Raw genomic sequence first — 19,426 nt, 5'->3', positions numbered from 1 at the left:
GAAAATCCAGGGCTGTGGAGTCGGTAGATAAATGTTTTGACTCCTAAATGTTCCGACAATCTAAATTTAGTAGGAGTCGGTGCATTGTTTGCTGACTCCGACTCCAACTCCAGGTACCAAAAATTTCCTCCGACTCCACAGCCCTGGGAAAATCCGACAACAACCTGTCATCACACAACTCCCGTTGGAAAATCTGATCGTGTGCATATGGCTTAAGACTGGCCATATACATGTTTCGTTTTTCCCGCTGAGCTATTGTAATCTTCCTGCGGGGAGTCTTCCCTGCTGGCAGAATACAATGATCAGTGTTGTCGGTTATAGCCAGTGGCACAGACTGTCCAGAGAAAAAAACCAACAGACTGATTGTACACAAGTCAATTGATATATTGATTTGTGTAAGCAAACTAGCCCATACAATCTGAAATTAAATGAAATTTGTCCGATTTCAGCAGGGACTGATTTCGATCCATTTATGGCTCTTTATATGAATATTTTTGAAGATTACTGGTATGCGTATATAGTTCAGGGTAAAGTGTTGTCAGGGATGTCATCCCAGCCAGATATGTTGGGGTGATGAGCAAGCGGCTAATTTGATTAACAGGGTGTGGCTTATTATGAATACAGAGGGTAAGAAATAAAACATATTTTATGTGTATTATAGAAAGCAGCAGTTTCATGGACATCGTTAACAATCCAGCTCATGAAAGTTGTCATTGTCAGCGATTTTATGTAAAAAACAAATATTGCTTTAATTATCAAAATCCCAGCTTAACAGAATCAGAACTGACTGGTATATACAGTGTATAGGAAAAGCTTTTTACAAACGAGCATTTAATTCATGCAGTGCCAGGTTAACCCCACTGCATGGGCACATATAGAAGCAGCCCGGAGCTCGACTTTAAAAGAGAAGTGCAGGTTGAACAAATTAAATACACTCATCATGGTGTATCTGTTCCCTGCTGCCTCTAAAGCCCTATTATCCGATGAGAATTTTGTGATGACAGGCTGTTGTCGGACAATCCGATCGTTTGTATGCTCCATCGGATAATTGTTGTCGGATTTCCTGCCAACAAATGTTGGATAGCATGCTTTAAAATTGTCTGCCAACAAATGTGTGTTGTCGGATTATCCAACCAAGTGTACACAAGTCCATCGGATAAAACTACAAAGTACAAACGCGCATGCTCAGAAGCAATGCTCACCCTAACACAACATAAGCAGACGTTGCCCAAAGGGTGGTGCTAAAGAGCTGAAAAAACACGTAGTTTTGTGTTTGTTGGCCAAAAATCCTTTAACGTTTGTATGCAATACGTATTCCTGGCCAACGCCCTTCGGACAAAAGTCCTACTCTTTCTCCGCAGAAAATCCAATCGTGTGTATGAGGCTTTTGACTGAGAACTGTGCGATCAAAGACTGTAAAAAGTGTAAAGGATAAACTGCGCTCTGTATAGTGTGTGTGGGTGTATGTATGTATATGTGTGTATATATAATATATATATATATATATATTAATAATACAAATGTAAGCTGCCACACGACTATAGGGAAAAGCAGTAATGTGATAAGAACGAAAAAATGTAGCGCTAATATCTGTATATAGATATGGAAGTGAACCGCATCTGAAGGCTCAAACCAAATCTACGTGTGTGTATAGTAGCTCCATAGCACCACGTGACCATATTTAAACAGAATTTACTAAATATATGAACCACAAACTTAATATGTGAAAACACAACTTGTGATAACACAATATTGGTGAATAAAAACAAAATGTGACTAAAGTCCAAATGAATGAAAATTAAGACGACTCCACCACGAATAAGCCTTGAAGATGGAACAACAGCTTGACAGAAGTACCACCACCAAAAGTAGGAGAGAGGCTTACCAAACGCCAATGACTAGGGAAGGCTTACACTACCCAAGTCACCAAAAGCTTAAATGGTCGGTCAACTCAATCATTACAGCTGGTCCTGGATCCGATCGGCTACACGACAATAGTAATCCAAAGTCACGATATATATCATGTAATCTTGTAAAGGTAGAGGCTCAGTATCCACATGCCATGCGAAATATGGTAAAAGAAACTCGCATAGTGTGATACCGTTTTATGAAGTGTTGTTTATTAAAAGGTTAAATAAAACTCAAATTTTTGAAGCTCATCATGGGCTTGTCATATAATGCAGGTAATAAAAGCGATGTTGTGGATGGGTCCACCCGACGTGTTTCAACTAAAAAGTCGTCAGTTGAAACGGGTCGGAATGACCCATCCACAACATCGCTTTTGGTACCTGCATTATATGACAAGCCCATGATGAGCTTCAAAAAAAGTCGTCTTAATTTTCATTCATTTGGACTTTAGTCACTTTGGGCCAGATTCACAGCGGAGATACGACGGAGTATCTCAGATACTCCGTCGTATCTCTCAGAGTATCTATGCGACTGATTCATAGAATCAGTTACGCATAGATAGCCCTAAGATCCGACAGGTGTAATTGTTTTACACTGTCGGATCTTAGGATGCAGTACCGCGGCCGCCGCTGGGGGGAGTTTGCGTCGTAAACCAGCGTCGGGTATGCAAATTAGGAGTTACGGCGATCCACGACGGTTTTTCGCGTTCACTACGTCGCCGCTAGTCTAGTTTCCCGTCGCAAAGTTAGTCGTCGTTTTTGGTGCCTTAACTTTACACAGCACACGTATGTGCTGTATAAAGTATGGCCGTCGTTCCCGCGTCGAAATTTAAAAATCAACGTCGTTTGCGTAAGACGTCCGGGAATAAGAAAGTACGCTACGCGCGTCGCTGTTCGAAAAAATGACGTCACTTTGCGCAAAGCACGGCGGGAATTTCGAAACGGAGCATGCGCAGTAGGTCCGGCGTGGCAGCGCACCTAATTTAAATGGCACACGCCCCTTTAAATTACGCGGGCTTACGCCGGAGGCCGCCGGCGTATTTTTTCACGCAAGTGCTTGGTGAATCAGGCACTTGCGATGAAAAATTGCGGCGGTGTAACGTATCTACGATACGTTAAGCTGCCGCGATTCTACCTGAATCTGGCCCTATATGCACATTTTGTTTTTATTCACTAATATTGTGTTATCACAATTTGTGTTTTCACATATTAAGTTTGTGGTTCATATATTTAGTAAATTCTGTTTAAATATGGTCGCCTGGTGACACTTTGTACAATTGAGGTACTATACACGGACAGATTTGGTTTGAGCCTTCAGATGCGGTTCACTTCCATATCTATATACAGATATTATCGCTACATTTTTCCGTTCTTGTGCGATCAAAGACCACTGATTGCTCAGTTCTCGGCCCTCACGAAACAGTCATCAGCTCTCTGCTCTGTCCCTCCAGCACTCACTGGAGTGTCGGGCTGTGGAAGGGGCAGGAGCAGCTAGCTCGGGCTCCCAGTGGTGCGCTGAGAGACTGAGCCAGCTGTCAGTCCAGGCAGCTGGGTGGATCCTGATATTAAAGTCAGAATCTCTCTAAAGTATAGGTCACAAGAGTGCAGAATGAAGTGCACTCCTGTGACTTACAAGAGAAGTAGGGCAAAAAGATATTGGGCTCAACTTCTCCTTTTTAACCACTTGAGGACTGCCGTACGACGATATACGTCGACAAAATGGCACGGCTGGGCACAAGGGCGTACATGTACGTCCCCTTTAAGAGCCCAGCCGTGGGTCGCGCGCTGACGTGCTCACGACCCGGTCCTCTTCTCAGTGACCGTCCCCACGGGAACAGCGGACCCGATCGCCGCCGGTGTCCCGCGATCGGGTCACAAAGCGGAAGAACGGGGAGCGGTAAGTGTAAACAAACCTCTCCCTGTGCTTCCTAGTGTGGCTGTCACTGATCGTCTATTCCCTGTGTTGGGGAACGAAGATCAGTGACGTCACACGCACAGCCACGCCTCCCCACAGTAAGAACACTCCCTTAGGACACACTTAACCCCTACAGCGCCCCCTCCTGGTTAACCCCTTCACTGCCAGTGTAATTTTTTCAGTAACCGGTGCATTTTTATAGCACTGTTCGCTGTAAAAATGACAATGGTCCCAAAATAGTGTCAAAAGTGTCCGATGTGTCCACCATAATGTCGCAGTCACGAAAAAAATCGCTGATCGCCGCCATTACTAGTAAAAAAAAAAAAAATTATAAAAATGCCACAAAACTATCCCCTATTTTGTAAACGCTCTAACTTTTGCGCAAACCAATCAATAAATGCTTATTGCGTTTTTTGTTTTTTTTTTTTTTGTTTTTTACCAAAAATATGTAGAATACGTATCTGCCTAAACTGAGGAAATGTTTTTATATATATTTTATGGGGATATTTATTATAGAAAAAAGTAAAAAATATTGTTTTTTTTTTTTTTCAAAATTGGCGCTCTATTTTTGTTTATAGCACAAAAAATAAAAACCGCAGAGGAAATCTCTATTTGTGGGAAAAAAAGGATGTCAATTTTGTTTGCGAGCCACGTCGCACGACCACGCAATTGTCAGTTAAAGCGACGCAGTGCCGAATCACAAAAAGGGGCCAGGTCCTTTACCTGCATAATGGTCCGAGTCTTAAGTGGTTAAGGTCAAATCAGTCACAAGGCAGTAATAATATTTTTTTGTGTGTGTTTACATATGTGAAAATGTATAAATCATACCTTCTATTATTTTCATGTACTTCTTCCATCTGAAGTACCTGGTTGATCCAGCCAGTGACCTCTTGTCCTTGTTCTAAACTGACCACATAAAGCACAGAAGCAGATCTCTTCTTGTGTGGTCAGTTTCCATCCTTTGGCTGAATATTCAGAGGTACAGGACACTGTACAGACGTACGGCATGCCTGTATTGAGTAGCTTCTTCGGCCACCACACCCCCCTCTCAATCACAGCCTGATTCTGTCACACATCCCCCTTCTTAATCACAGCTAACCACTTGAACATGCCCACTGCTCAAGCACAGTCTGCATCTTTGCATCAGACAGGACAGACAATGGAATAAAGGCACACTGTGTGCACAGTGTCCTGTAACTCCGCCTCCCACTATCAGGAAGAATAGATGCATGATCACATGGCATCATTTTTTAACCTTATAAAAAAGGTGAGAAAGATCCTTTCTGAAACTAAGCAAAAGCAGTTGTGGCACCTGTCTATGACATGTATGTTTTTTTTTTTGATCCAACAAAATTTTATTTAGTTTGCAGAGGTACAAATTATACAAGGTCCCCTTAACATTGCGGGGACAAGATAACAACATAGGTTAGGACATCCCGTACTCAGTGAGTATTTATAGGTAGGAGGTATAGCCCCTCCCCCCAAACCGTTTCAAACAACACCATCCCGCAAAGTATCACCGTCCCCATCTCACCCCACATTGATGCCCAGAAGTCTATCCATCACAAGGTCTACCGGGGCTAGACCTGGTACATCCAACCACTTTGCCCACAATTTCTCAAATTTGTGGGTACTACCCCTGTGTTGACATGTATGTTTACATCTACTTTAAAGTGCCATTAAACCCAAAGACAAACATTTATTATATTACAGCTTACCAATTGTTACATGTGATGGCTGTATTCATTTTTTTTTTTTTTTAGACTTTTTTCTATTCATTCATCTGGTGATCCAGCCAGCAAGTCTGCTGTTTTTCATAAGAACAAGCTCTCCAGCAGACTATATCTGTTACAGAGATGAGACAAACCATCCAGCAGGGTGGTTTACCATGGTCAGCAGTTATTTATTTATGTAAAACATTTAGCCCAAAAAAAGAAAAACCAATAGATTTGCTGTAACTGATTATAAAGTGTGTGCTCGATTTTTTGGTTTGTTTGTTAGTGTAGTTAAATCTGCTAGTACATCGAACAATACCCTCCTCTTTAGACAATTCTGCTGTCCAAAGGTTCCCCCTGTGCTCCTTCATCCAGAGTGGAGGCAATCTAAAACAGGATGTGTTACTGGCCAGATCACCAGGTGAAAACAGAGGGAAAAAAGCCTAAGAAAAGAAAACTGATGCAGCCACCACATCCAATGATTGGTAAGCTGCTGGTAAGCTTACATTTTTGGTTTGGGGTTTATTACAGCTTTAATATTTTAACAATAATGCTTCCAACTTAACAAAATCTGAATTTTCATTAAAACATATTTGTTAATCTTTCAAATATATAATCAAGCTGCTCAGGAGCTACTGTATGGTCTACACATGTTAGGTGGCTCTCTTCTCAGAATAGCCTCCTTTCAGTTCTGTACTTAGTTGGCTTTCCCATTAAGGCCTATGAAGATTATGCTGTGCACATGCAATGCAGCCTAGCCCTGCCAGTTCGGAAGAGGACTGGAATGCTGGCCAGCAATCCCTTACTGTGCATCACCTGTCATCCAATACTCCATGTCAACCTGTACACCATTGTCACTCTAACACTACATCTGCCTGTTCTGTGCACCTCCTTACCACCCAGCCGAGCACCCCTTGTCATCCTCATTCCTTCACTCAGAACCTCCATTTTACCCTGCACCCTTGCCACTGCCCTACACCAAGAACCACACGTTTTGAGAGTTGGCATGCTTACAGTGTGGAGCATGTAGCATACAGCACAGCAATATATAGAATGGGACACTCAAAAAGCTCTTATCAATGAATTAGCAGACTTGTACCTGTCTGGCTGCAGGAAGATCTGCACATTGTGACCAGCAATTTTATTTCCCCCGGGCTTTTCTCTAACATGAAGCTCCACTCATGATGTCACCCACACCAAGGCACCCAGGGCGCAAGGAGTATTTAATAAACTGGTGTGAATGCCCCCTTTATCCATAGCGACCAGTTATAGTTTAGTGAACTGTTTCCATATTACTGTAAAATGACTTGGTTGCGATACGTTTTTGTATTCCTTTGTAAAACAACCTGATATTTTTGCCTAAACTTTTCTGGATTGCATACGTAGGTGACTACTATAATTTGAGATTTTCCTAGCTTGTGACGGAAAATATTGATTATATGATGACAGGAGGCGAGTATCTTGTGCATTAATCTTCCTTTATTAATGCTCACAGCAGAATAACATTTCTAATAACTTAATGTAAAAACTTTTTAAACAGACTACCCCTTCCGTAGTCCATAATAACCCTCTAACCACGCCCCATATAGTGACCCCATAAAAGGGCCCGTCTGTGAACGATCCTCCTCTTTCTTGATGCGATAAACTTCATCTAAGAATGGTACCGGAAAGAAGGATTGAAGCGTGTCCTTGGAGTGAAGACCGGCCGGTCGACCTCCGAATGACTTCCAACTGGAAGTGCACCACCAATCGTGACCCAACAGGGGTTCCAGGAACAAGGAATCCAAAACGAGGATTTTCAAGCAAACTGCCTTCCAACGAGCAAGCAGGATTCAATCAACTTCCGTCTGTATGTCCCAGATCGACCTTCAGTAACCTGCGAAGAATGAAAACAATCGTAATAGGGAGGGTCGGGAGGGAAGATACTCGCCTCCTGTCATCATATAATCAATATTTTCCGTCACAAGCTAGGAAAATCTCAAATTATATATCAGACAGGAGGCTCATATCTTGTGCAAGTTCAAAGCTTAAATTTTTATACATACAGATATAATTAAACACAAGTCATAAATCTAAGGAAGGACCGATAGGGAGACATGGTCCTGAGGTCTGAAATAAAACTGACGGAATGTGGTCTCGGAAGACCAATCCGCTGCTCTCAAGAGATCAGAGAGAGAGCCTCCTGAAATGACTACTTTAGTAGCCATGGCGCCCCTGGTGGAATGAGCTCCGAACAGGGTAACGTCAATCCCCGCCATCTCCATGGCGGTTCTCACCCATCGTGCCAAGGAGGCAGACGAGACAGGAAGGTGGGGATTGACATAAGATATAAGAAGTTGAGAAGAACCCGCAGGGCGTAGATTAGCCGTGAGGGATTCGTATGTTTGAAGACACCGAACGACACAAAGGAGGGGGTGAGCAGGAAAAGAAGGATAGAAGACTGAGTGAATACCGGTCTTGGTCCTGCGTACGATGGAAAATTCAACGCCGTGTGGCGAAAATTGTCTTCTGGAAATGTCCAGAGCTCTAACATCTGACACCCTCTTAATGGAAATTAGACAAAGAAGGACCGTCAATTTCATGGATAAAAGTCTCAGAGATAGGTCCGAATTGTCCCCCCAATTGGCGAACATACCAAGTACCTTCGACACATCCCAGGTCACTTGGTATCTAGGCCTAGGGGGACGTTGAAATTTTATGCCTCGCAATAGCCGGCATATCAGCGGATGTCTGCCAACTGGTAAAGAATCCACAGGGCAGTGATAGGCTGAAATGGCTGAGCGATATATGTTGATAGAACTGTATGCCTTTCCGGATTCAAAAGACTCCGTCAGGTAATTAGCTACTAGCGAAACAGGGGCCTGTATGGGATCAACCTGTCGTTGATCACACCAACGAACCCAGAGTCCCCAGGCTGATCGATATGCCGATCTAGTCCCGGGGGCCCAGGCCAGGGTGAGGAGATTCCGAGCCGAGACTGAAAGGTCTCTATCTGTGGTCGGGATCCTGAGACTAGCCACGCCAGAAGTGGCAGGTTGTTCTCCAGAACCATGGGGTGAGGATCCCCGGTCGGATTGGTGAGGAGGTGAGGGGAGTAGGGAATCAGTCTGGGGAGGTCTATAGTCATTCCCAGTAGGAGAGGAAACCATGGTTGGGTCGGCCACCATGGTGTGATCAAGACCACCGTCGCTCCCAGGTTGGTTATCCGTAGGAGAAGCCTGGGGATTATTTGAAAGGGGGGGAACGCGTAGTGTGTCCCCTCTGGCCAAGGTTGGCGGAGAGCGTCCACCGCGTGTGCTTCCAGATCTGGCCTCCAGCTGAAGAAATGAGGTAGCTGGCGATTGAGGCGTGAGGCAAAGAGATCGAAAGATAGCGGACCCCAAAGTTGTTGCAAGTGAAGAAAAATTGATCGATCCAATTTCCAATCGCTGGAATCTCGGAGGTATCGAGAATTCCAGTCGGCTACCGAATTGGATACCCCCGGGATGTATTCCGCTATAGGGGTAATGTCGTGAGACAGGCAGAAATGCCAAAAGTCTTTGGCGATGTATGCCAACGTCTTGGATTTGGTGCCTCCCAGTCGATTGACATATTGCACCGCCGCCACATTGTCCATGCGAAATAGAATACAGCATGTGGACGTATGGGGCATAAAACTCTTGACGGCAAACAGAGCTGCCAAAAGTTCCAGTGCATTGATATGCAGGGAGGTTTCCGTTGCGGACCACGTTCCTCCTGTGGAGGACGTCCCGCACCGGGCGCCCCAGCCCCTGCGACTGGCGTCTGATTCTATCACGACCTCCGGTGAGGGATTGAAGATGGTCCTGCCGTTCCATTCCACGGCATGATGGAGCCACCATCTCAGTTCCTCTGTAGTCTCTTGACATAGGGGAATCTCGTCTGAATACTTGAGACCTTGTCTCAGGTGCATAATTTTGAGTCGTTGTAGGGCTCTGTAATGTAGTGGGGCCGGGAAGATGGCCTGGATGGAGGCCGCGAGTAGGCCCACCAGCCGAGCTAGAGTGCGGAGGGATAGAAAACCTCTGCTCAGTGCTGCCCGAATTTCTTTTCGGATGAGCGCAAGTTTTGCTTTGGGTAAACTGAGGGTTGACTGTACGGTGTCTACCGTAAAACCCAGGAACTCTATTTGTTGGACTGGGGTTAGACTGGACTTTTCGTGATTGATTACGAATCCTAGTTCTTGGAGTAGGGAAATTGTCCAAGACATGTGAAGGAGGGCCTGATTTTGGGAGTAGGCCATGATGAGGATGTCGTCGAGATATATAATCAGACGAACTCCTCTGCTCCTCAAAGCTGCCACCACTGGTTTCAAAAGTTTGGTGAAACACCATGGGGCAGACGACAGGCCGAACGGGAGGCAAGTGAATTGCCACATTCTGGCCTTCCAAAGAAAGCGAAGTAAATGTTGTGAGTCGGGGTGTATGGGAACCGTAAGATATGCATCTTTTAGGTCCACCTTCACCAGCCAATCGTTGGGGTGGAGAAGGTCTCGGAGGAAGTGAATTCCTTCCATTTTGAAATGTCGGTATTCGACATATTGGTTCAAGCCCCTCAGGTTTATCACCGGGCGGAAGCCTCCCCCTTTCTTGCTTACTAGAAAGAGGTTGCTTATGAAACCTGTGGAGGAGGGATCTACTTCCATTATTGCCTGTTTTGTGACCAGATCTTGAATCTCTTTGTCTATGAGGCGTTCTTTTTGTTTTGCAAACCGAATGGGAGGGGGAATTATATTGAGAATTGGTGGGGATTGCAGGTCTATGACAAACCCCCTGACGGTTTGTAAGATCCATGCGTCTGCCGTAATCGCAGACCAATTTTGGGAAAAATACTTCAGACGTCCCCCCACGGGGGTGTAATTGAGTGTGGTGTAAGGTATGCTCACCGGTAGGAGGTCGGGATCGTGGATATCCGCGTCCACCACGTCCGCGCCAGGGTCTGCCTCGAGGAGGAAAGAATGGTGCAGGTTGTGCCATCGGGGTGGCATAGGACGGAGCCTGGTACTGATATTGGGCCGTGGATCTGCCCTGTGGCCTGAAGAAGGTAGAGCGGCCGGCAGAACGGCCTCTATTTCTGCCGGCCCTGTTAAAAACCTTGTTGTTTCCCGTTTTTCTTAGGGAATTCTGGGCCTTATCCAGACTGGTGAACAGTCCAACAAATTTATTTATATCCTTGATGACCATGTCACCAAAGAGCATGCCTTCGGCTGCCGGGCCGGGCTCTGACTCCGCCAGGTGGGATAACTGGGGGTCTAAACGCATAAGAATTGACCTGCGTCTTTCCACTGAGCATGCCGTGTTGGCGGTGCCAGCTAGGCACAGGGCTCTCTGTGCCCAACCTCTGAGCTGTGGTAGGTCAACTGGTTGTCCAGAAGCCGCAGCTTGCTCTGAGAGGTTGAGTATTTTGGTTAACGGGCCCATTAGGTCCAGGACGCGGTCCTGTATGGCTCGGAAGGACCGTTCGATGCCCTTCTTTTGAAATTTTCCTGTTTTTAACAGGTATTTTGTTAGAACCGGATCAACCTCCGGGGTGGCTACCACTTTTTTGGGAATGGAGGGTCTGGGGCATTCAGCCTTCAATTTATTGCGGCTACCCTTGTCTAATGACTTCCTTGCCCACAGTTCCACGTATTGTGAGACGTGCGGCAAAGGGGTCCACTCTCCAGAACGCGGGTGTGTTATTGCGTCTGGGTGGAAGAAGGGTTCCCCAAGTGCGTCCAGGAGGACCTCGTCCTGTGTGGCAGGAATGGCTGCTGTATTAAGAGCCGTATCCCCAGCATCTTCAATATCTGAATCAGAGTCAGATCCGTCCGATCCCTCTAAAGGGTCGGCAGAGTCCTCCTCAGAGGAAACCACGTAGGAATCAGGCTTTGCCCTTCTGGTGGCATTAAGCCCCTTTTTCTGGGTCTCCCTGAGGTTCAGGGGTCGAGATGTAACAGAGTGATGCTGGGGTTGGTAGACCGTGGTGGGGGCTACCTGTAGCAGATTATTTACTTCCCCTGCCGGGGAGTCATTGACCGCAAGGGTGTGTTTCCTTTTTTGTAAGGATTTTCCCTTCTTAGTGGGCGGTTCACCGCATTGCAGCGGGATATTTGTGGCATCCGTGGGTTGTAGTGCCCAGGGGGATGGGGTAGTGGAGGCTAGGGCGGCCTGAATAGACATCTGTATGATGTCCTGGAGTTGAGAGGCGCTCAGGGTGTGTGAGATGCCTGTGGTTTGCAACTCCCCACTGGGGTTCAGTGGATTGGCATCAGTCATTTTGGCAAATGTCCTAGACAGTCACTAGAGCAAAGAATTCAATTAGTTGCTCAGGCTGGTAATATGTATATTTATATATATAATTTGCTGTTAATTATTGTTGGTAATTAATATGAGGACTGAAGTTAGCCAGCGCTGGGGAAGGAGTCTATGCTCAGGGGCAAAGCACTGTACTTAGCTGTTTTATGGGGGAAAAAACAGAGTGTGCAGGCTCCTGTCCTATCCTCTCCTCCGTCGGCTCCGAGTGGCTACGGAGGAGAGGGGAGCCTCAGAACTGCAGCGGCCTGGGAACGAAATCTCGCGAGATTTCGTCCGGTGCGCGCTGATTGGTTGAGCGGCGAACGAGGGCGGAGCCGCCCCCTGAAGCGCGCGAACGTAGTGAGGGAGAAGGTAACAGTAATGGCGCTGCGCCAGGACTATCAGCTGTGCAGCGGTGTCGGGAGGAGACGCGCTCCCGACTCCAAGCTGCCTGAATGACGCTGCGGTACGATACAGTAGTTAACCGCGATGTGCAGTAAGAAAATTAAAGGCAAAGGTACTATAAATCCTGGAAACACAGGACAGATTGCAAAAGCTGTAAAATTATAAATATTAAGGAATATCAGGAAAGATAGAACACATATATGTGAAATCAGGAATATAGGAAAAATACAGGAGATAATCTCTCTAGTAATCCTATAAAACAAAACACACTAGTAAATGAGTACTTATCTGATCTGTGAGCAGAAAGAAAGAGGAGGATCGTTCACAGACGGGCCCTTTTATGGGGTCACTATATGGGGCGTGGTTAGAGGGTTATTATGGACTACGGAAGGGGTAGTCTGTTTAAAAAGTTTTTACATTAAGTTATTAGAAATGTTATTCTGCTGTGAGCATTAATAAAGGAAGATTAATGCACAAGATATGAGCCTCCTGTCTGATATATAATAATGTATTACAGTGAACTAATCTCTATGATAATTTATTAAGTAATATATTGTTGAATAATATTTTATATATCCAACTGACAAACATTATTTGCAGTTAAAACTGGAAGTATCACATGTCAAGCTTTTTATGTACATAGTTGCATCAAGAGGAACCAGCAATGACAGAAAGTTGCCTGGCTATCATGCTGATCCTCCAGCTACTTAATAAGTCGCTTACTTGGAGCAAGTATGCAAATATATATATATATATATATATATATATATATATATATATGATAGATAGATAGATAGATTTTATATATATTTATATCTATCTATCTATCAAGGAATCAGGAACTGCATGATGCTTCTCAGACTGAATAAATCTGTATACCTAATTCAGACAAATGGGACAATCAGGATTCTCCAAATTTGCCAGGTTCTGGACTTGGTTTCCTGGTCTGTGCTTACTAAGTAATGAAACTAGAGTACCTGCATGACAGCTTGGTGACTAATAGATGGGGTTAGGAATGGCATTACAAGTATATCTGATGACAGGGACACATCTATTGATCTATCATCTATTCATTCCTGTACCTGTCCATTTAATATCTATCTCTCTTTATCTTGATATATATATATATATATATATATCATAACATAAAGCGAGATAGATATTAAATAGACCGGTATAGGAATGAATAGATGATAGAGCAATATATGTGTCCCTGTCATCAGCTATACACTATATATAAAGTATGTAGACATATCAAGATAGATGTGTGTGTATATATTTTTTTATTTTTTTAAGTTGCACGGGCAGATTTTCTTTTGCGTGTAATCTGCGTGTCTAAGAATTGTACATATGTGTATATATTTGAGAGAGATGTGTATATCTGTCTGTGTGTAAGGTGATAGTGATTTCTTCTTTGCTTCTGTCTCTCTCCTCTGTGTTGTCATTCAGACTGTGTCCTCATTATCTGCTGATCAATAAATTGAGTCTTCACGGAGATGTGAGGAGGCACGAAACAAACAGGAAGACCGAGAAATGGAGACAGAAGATACAGGTAATGTACCAAATAGAAAATGGAGCAGGAAAGAAGCATACGAGGAGGGTTGATGTAGATAAATTAAAGGGCAGATTTCTCTGTTTCAGGTAAATTGTAAGGAAAACAAGAAATGCAAGGAAGACAGACAGTGTGGGTGAGAAAGTAGAGAAGCAGGGGCGTTTTGCAAGAAGTCATGTAGCATAGTGCAGGCAAAATCCCAAATTGTACTACTACTCTTTAAATCACTTAAATAACAGAACTGGGACACACATGCACAGAACTTTTGGCTTTGTTTTTTTGTAGGACTAAAATGAAACCAACAGAAAAATATTGGGGTATTTTGTGTAAAAAGTAACAATCTTTTTACCTGTACAACAGGAGCGGGCAGGACAGGACATGGGTACATAAATGGGAAAGTATGCAATTTGCACAAAATGTGTAGATACAGTGTACATTAAGCCATGGTCTTGGACATGCAGTAATATTGCAGAAAGCATAAAACACCAGTCCAGACCAAAAACAGACATGACCTGAATGGTGCACTGTTATAGACCTGTGAAAGGGTTGCACCATGCCACAACTGACCACCACAAACTGAAGACAAAGGCAGAAGTGAGGACAGGCAAAAAGCAATAATTGAGAGGGCCATGAGAAGGGGGAATCATAGGAGACACATAGTGCATGTGAGGTAAGCATTTAAGAGGGAAGAAGAGACTGCAGATGCAGGTGAAGGAAGATGACTAGTGTAGAAGACAGGCACACTAAATGAAGGGCATCCATGTCATGGGGCATAGGTGTGACAATAGGAAAGGTGAGAGATTCAGGATAAATTATAGCTTGATTACTAGAGAGTGACAGACAGGAGAGCAGATGTGAGACTCATTGTGAAAGAAAGAACCTCAAAAGAATTATATAGGTGTAAAAGGGGAGGGACCGTGTGAGGATTGAGACAGGAAAACTGTGGGAGCGAGGAAGCTACGGGAAGAGAAAACCAAAAGAAAAGTGTACAGAAAAAGATCAAAAGAGAGAGTTCAGCAGAGTGAGGAAGAGGGAAAGCGGGACAGAGAAAACAATGAAGTGAGATATTAAAGGAATGAGTGAGCGAGAGAAGGAGGGAGAGAGAGAGAGAGATTATAGAATCAAAGAAAAAAAAATCAGCCCAGGGAGAGTGAGAGAGACAGAGCAGTGTTGACAGACAGAAATTAATCAATAGGCAGACAGGAAGAGAGACGGGAAAGAGAGAGGCTCTGAAAGAGAGACTGTTTCTAAAAAGAGAGGGAAAAGGAGAGAAAGTGAGAGAGGCAGTCAGCGAGAGGAGAGAGATAGAGGAGGAGAAGGGGGAGGAAGGGGGGCATCCATTTTTGTGGCGGGGATTTGAGCTGCTTTTGTGTAACTCTCCCTGAGAGATCGCATGCTTGATGAAAGGCCCTTAGAAAATGCAAATTGCAGCACGCATGAAAAGCACAAAGAGGCATCTCGCTGTCCCTGCCATGGGTTTAATTCTTCACCAACCACGTAGCGCTGACGTCGGGAGCAGATAATCTCTTCTCTGCCCGGGAGTGTGAGTATAACACACAGACTTTACTGCTCGGGGAACACTATTTTATCCATTTATTGTCCGGGATCAGGGACTCGTATCCCGCATCAGGGTCTGGGGAGGATGGATGGAGTAGTGTTTGGGAGGATGTGTTTTTTTCTGGAGTGGGGGATAATTTGGGTTTGTTTTTCTGTAAACAGTGAAAGAAGGGAGTGAAATAAAATGAATTATTGGTTAAAAAACTTAGCAGGTGCAGAGGGTTAGTAGAGAGGAGGGGGGGGGGGGAAGAGAGAGGGAGGGTAAAGAGACACACAGAAACGGGAGAGAGAAGGATAGAGAGAGAGAGAGAGCGAGGAAGGGAGGAAAAAGAGGAGAGAGAGAAACGGAGAGAGGGGGCGGAGAAAGGGAGTGAGAGAGAAGGAGAGAAACAGAAAGAGGAACGAGAGAGCGTGAGAGAGAATCCTGTGAAGGATGCAGAGAGGCACCGGACGGAATGAGACCAGGGAGAAGGGAGACAAGTGTCAACATGTAAAAACTGAAATAGCTTGATTAAGAAAGACTGTTTAAAACCAGGGAAGAAACATTAAGAGAACAACAGAGCAACTTTTTCCCTTTAAGTGTGTGTTTTTTCTTCTCTCACTCTCTCTCCTTCTATGCCGAGCATGGGGAAGGGGGGTAGGAAGAGGGGGAATGTGAGAATAAAGGAGGGAGGGTTAGGGGAATGAGAGGGTCTTTGTACTGTGAAGCAGTGGGGGGGTGAAGAGAATGAAGGAGGGGGGAGTTACAGAATAAGGTGAAAGGGTTTTTGGTGAAAGAAAGAGAGGACAGGGTGCAAGAGGGAGGGGGAAGAGATACAGGTTTAACCCTGTGCATCATGGAGTGAGCAGAAGACAGTTTGATAATAAGTACTTTAACCCCTGTCTGTGACAGAGCAGCCTGGGCTACTTTACATGCCTTCCTGTTGGCGGAGAAAGGGTTAAGTGGGGTGCAGCAAAGGGTGGGTTCTCACCCCCGCCCCACATATACATGCCCGCCTGTCTGTCTGGGGCCTGGGCAGGGAGGGGGTAGAATGAGGCCTTGTGATTTTCTGTCTCTCGCTCTCTCTGTCTCTATTACATGGCTGAGTGAGTCTGAGTAATGAATGTGTGATGAAATTACACGGGCGCACACATACACACAGGAATATGCACACTCACAGATACATACAGAAAGACACAGGCATGCAGAAAACTTATCAGCTCATGTAAGTCTATCCACAGACAGCAGACAGAACCTGTCACACTGCAGTACACATATGAGATTACATGTACAGACACAGTTATGTATACAGTTACAGTGATGAACACTGGGCTTTTCTCAAGGGTATACAAACACGCACAGAAAAGTTATACATACATAGTCTCCAGGGTCTCTCTACAGAAAGAAAACATAGGCACATATACCAACAGAGAAAGAAAAACACAAACTCTTCACTCTGGCATTTTTTCAGTATTTTAGAATGTGCTTTCACACAGAGCAAGAGAAATAATTGGTGATCAAATAGACATGAAAATATAAGGCATACAAATAGGGTTAACAAGCTCTACACTTAGGAATTTTTCAGTATTATAGGGGGCATGGGGAAATTGTGATAAAATAGTTATCTAAATAGAAGGCATACAAAGGGGTTAACAGTCCTTATAAACAACATGGATTATATTTTCTAAAAAGAACTTGTATACATTTACTCAATCTCAATATTTGTTTTTAGATAATACTGCTGTATTGGGAACAATGCTGTATAATTTTAAGGATTAATATTCATTAAATTGCAGGAGACATGATCCTCCCATGTCATCTGTGCCCCAGAATCTATAATGGCGACTTGATGCACTGAAATAGAGGCACAGGTGCACCGACCTAAACATGCAGGGTTACATATAGAGGAAGATATCATGTTCATCCACATAGTGGCATATAAAAAGGGTATAGGTGGCCACAGATATTCAGTGAGCAGAATAACAGGATCAGCATGAATGCATGTGCAAAGGAAAAAAGGGTCCTGCTTGTGATAGTTTACTATCTGTGATGGAAGATGATATTGGAGATGGAGGTTCCTCCTGCTATGAAATGCACGGTAGCATGCATTACAGCTCTAAAGTATCAGTGCGCTCTGGGAGTGCTAGGAGAGCCAGCCACCCATATGGTGCTATTGAGGAATGGAAGGTGAAAGTGTGCTGCCCACATGGTGCATCCCCGTAGGGAACACATGGTGGCCACACAGCTGATTCCACTGGCAGTGATGTCTGTCGTACAAATATAGACAGACTAGCTGCACCTGATAGCCTTATCTCATTCAGGTTTCTGACTGTTGTAGTAAAAAAATGTATTCTGAATATTGAGCATTTCAAAGAAATCTGTATATCTTATAAAATAATTTAGTAATTTTAAATGTCACGTATGCTGTTCTAAATATCTGTATTTACTTCCCTTAATATCAGCCTATATTTATCTGAAAGAGCATGCAATACAGTTAAAAAGTGACTAAACTTTTAAGACTTTTTATATATATATATATATATATATATATATATATATATATATATATATATATATATATATATATATATATATATATATATATATTTTTTAAAGTTTGACCCAAACTTTAACGGGGGGAAACATACATAAACTCTTTCAACCAATTGCCAGTGATCCTTTGCTGTTCAGACTGCAGTCAATCAATTGCAGGCGAAAGGCAATTGGTTGCTATTGGTTACTACCCTTTTCATGTATTTTGTACTACCTATTTCTACAAACCTGACTAGGTGATTTAAACAGACGTACAAAGTACAATCTGTGAGCAAAATTGAGAGTTTTGTTTAGCAGTGACTGCATTTTTGATGCTGTGATATTATTGCTAAGGGCCTTCCACAACTACGTTCTGCAATTTTAAGTTTTGCTTGATGTGCTAGCAAAGTATACATATTGGGGACATTTAGAATGTTTAAGTTGACTGTGCCTGCTAATGTCTAAACCCTGAAATATCCAATTTACCTGGTATACACCCACCGTTCCTTGCTTGTTGGCAATCTTCATGCTTAAAAAGCAAAAGAAACACCAGATTTTGTATTTTTTTTCCTCTCTGCAAAGGTGAACAGAAGAGTGAATGAGAACCAACCTGCCCAATTACTGCCACCCCCAGCCTTCCTGTGCAGCCATTTACATTTCACACAGACTGATTCTTGTACAACTTTGTTATCACGTGACAATAATTGCCTGTGTTTGGTGCCATTACACTGCTCTGAAAATTGTTTCTACTAAACTGTAGTAAAAGAACTTTACCAGAGTTTTGCATATATATTTTGTGCTGTACCACAAGTCAGTGCAACCTATAGGGCACGGTCAACCTGGTCTTTAGGAAACAGAGAACATTTAATTGTCTTGTTAGGCCACCCCTTACACTGTTCTAATCTCGTCCAGTTCAGCAGGAACCTGCCAAGATTCGAACTGTTAGTGGGCAGGCTGAGTGTACCAAGTTGATTGATCGATCAACTTGGGTATAACCAGCCTGACAGTTTTGCTTGTATGTCTAGCAGCTGCTAGCCACTAGCAATAATCGCTGTCTTCTGCCAGCTAGGACTGCTTCTCCTGTCCACCCTTGCCAGGAGAAGACAATTGCTGATTCCCCTGTCAACACTTTCTGTTCACACCGTGTATGGCCAGCCTTACTCCATAGAACTCACTAGGATATTTGTATCTTCTAATTTGCTGTAGAAAAACGGCAAGCCAACTGGGTGCTTTGGTTACACAAACTTTCTTTCCATAAGCTTACCAGTGAAGGCTGGTAATGCTAGGTTGAACATAGAAGGGAAGGTGGTAATGCTAGGTTGAACATAGAAGGGAAGGTATCTTCTGTAAAACAGTGGCAGGTGAGTTATCTATTCATCCTCACACAGGTTTAAGCCACCCATACATGGATCCAAATTCGACCAGTTCTTTAGGGAGCGGACAAATTTTCATTTATGTATGGACTAGCTTGTTGTACACAAGTTGATCTATCGATCAACTTGTGCTCAATCAGCCTGTTGTTTTTTTCCCCAAATGATCAGTGCTGCCAGCTATAGCTGGAAACACTGAT

The 19,426-nt window shown here is 43.9% G+C and overlaps 1 protein-coding gene across 4 annotated transcripts in view; it reads left to right on the top strand.

The window, feature by feature from the left end:
* Positions 1 to 19,426, top strand: part of ZNF219 (zinc finger protein 219) — a 94,778-nt gene that overhangs the window by 17,334 nt on the left and 58,018 nt on the right. The window contains exon 2 of one of the 4 annotated variants that reach the window (XM_040352311.1): positions 13,685 to 13,787. The gene's annotated coding sequence lies outside the window, so the exon portion shown is untranslated. Of the gene's footprint in view, positions 1 to 13,684; positions 13,788 to 15,097; positions 15,331 to 15,753; positions 15,835 to 16,525; positions 16,550 to 19,426 lie in introns of those variants that run through there. The other 3 variants (XM_040352320.1, XM_040352329.1, XM_040352335.1) reach the window with 3 other exon arrangements.

Source organism: Rana temporaria, chromosome 1, assembly GCF_905171775.1.
Source record: "Rana temporaria chromosome 1, aRanTem1.1, whole genome shotgun sequence".
In the NCBI taxonomy this organism is placed as follows: Eukaryota; Metazoa; Chordata; class Amphibia; order Anura; family Ranidae; genus Rana; species Rana temporaria.
Note: the sequence above shows the minus strand (reverse complement) of the source record. Positions and strands in the feature narration are given on the sequence as shown.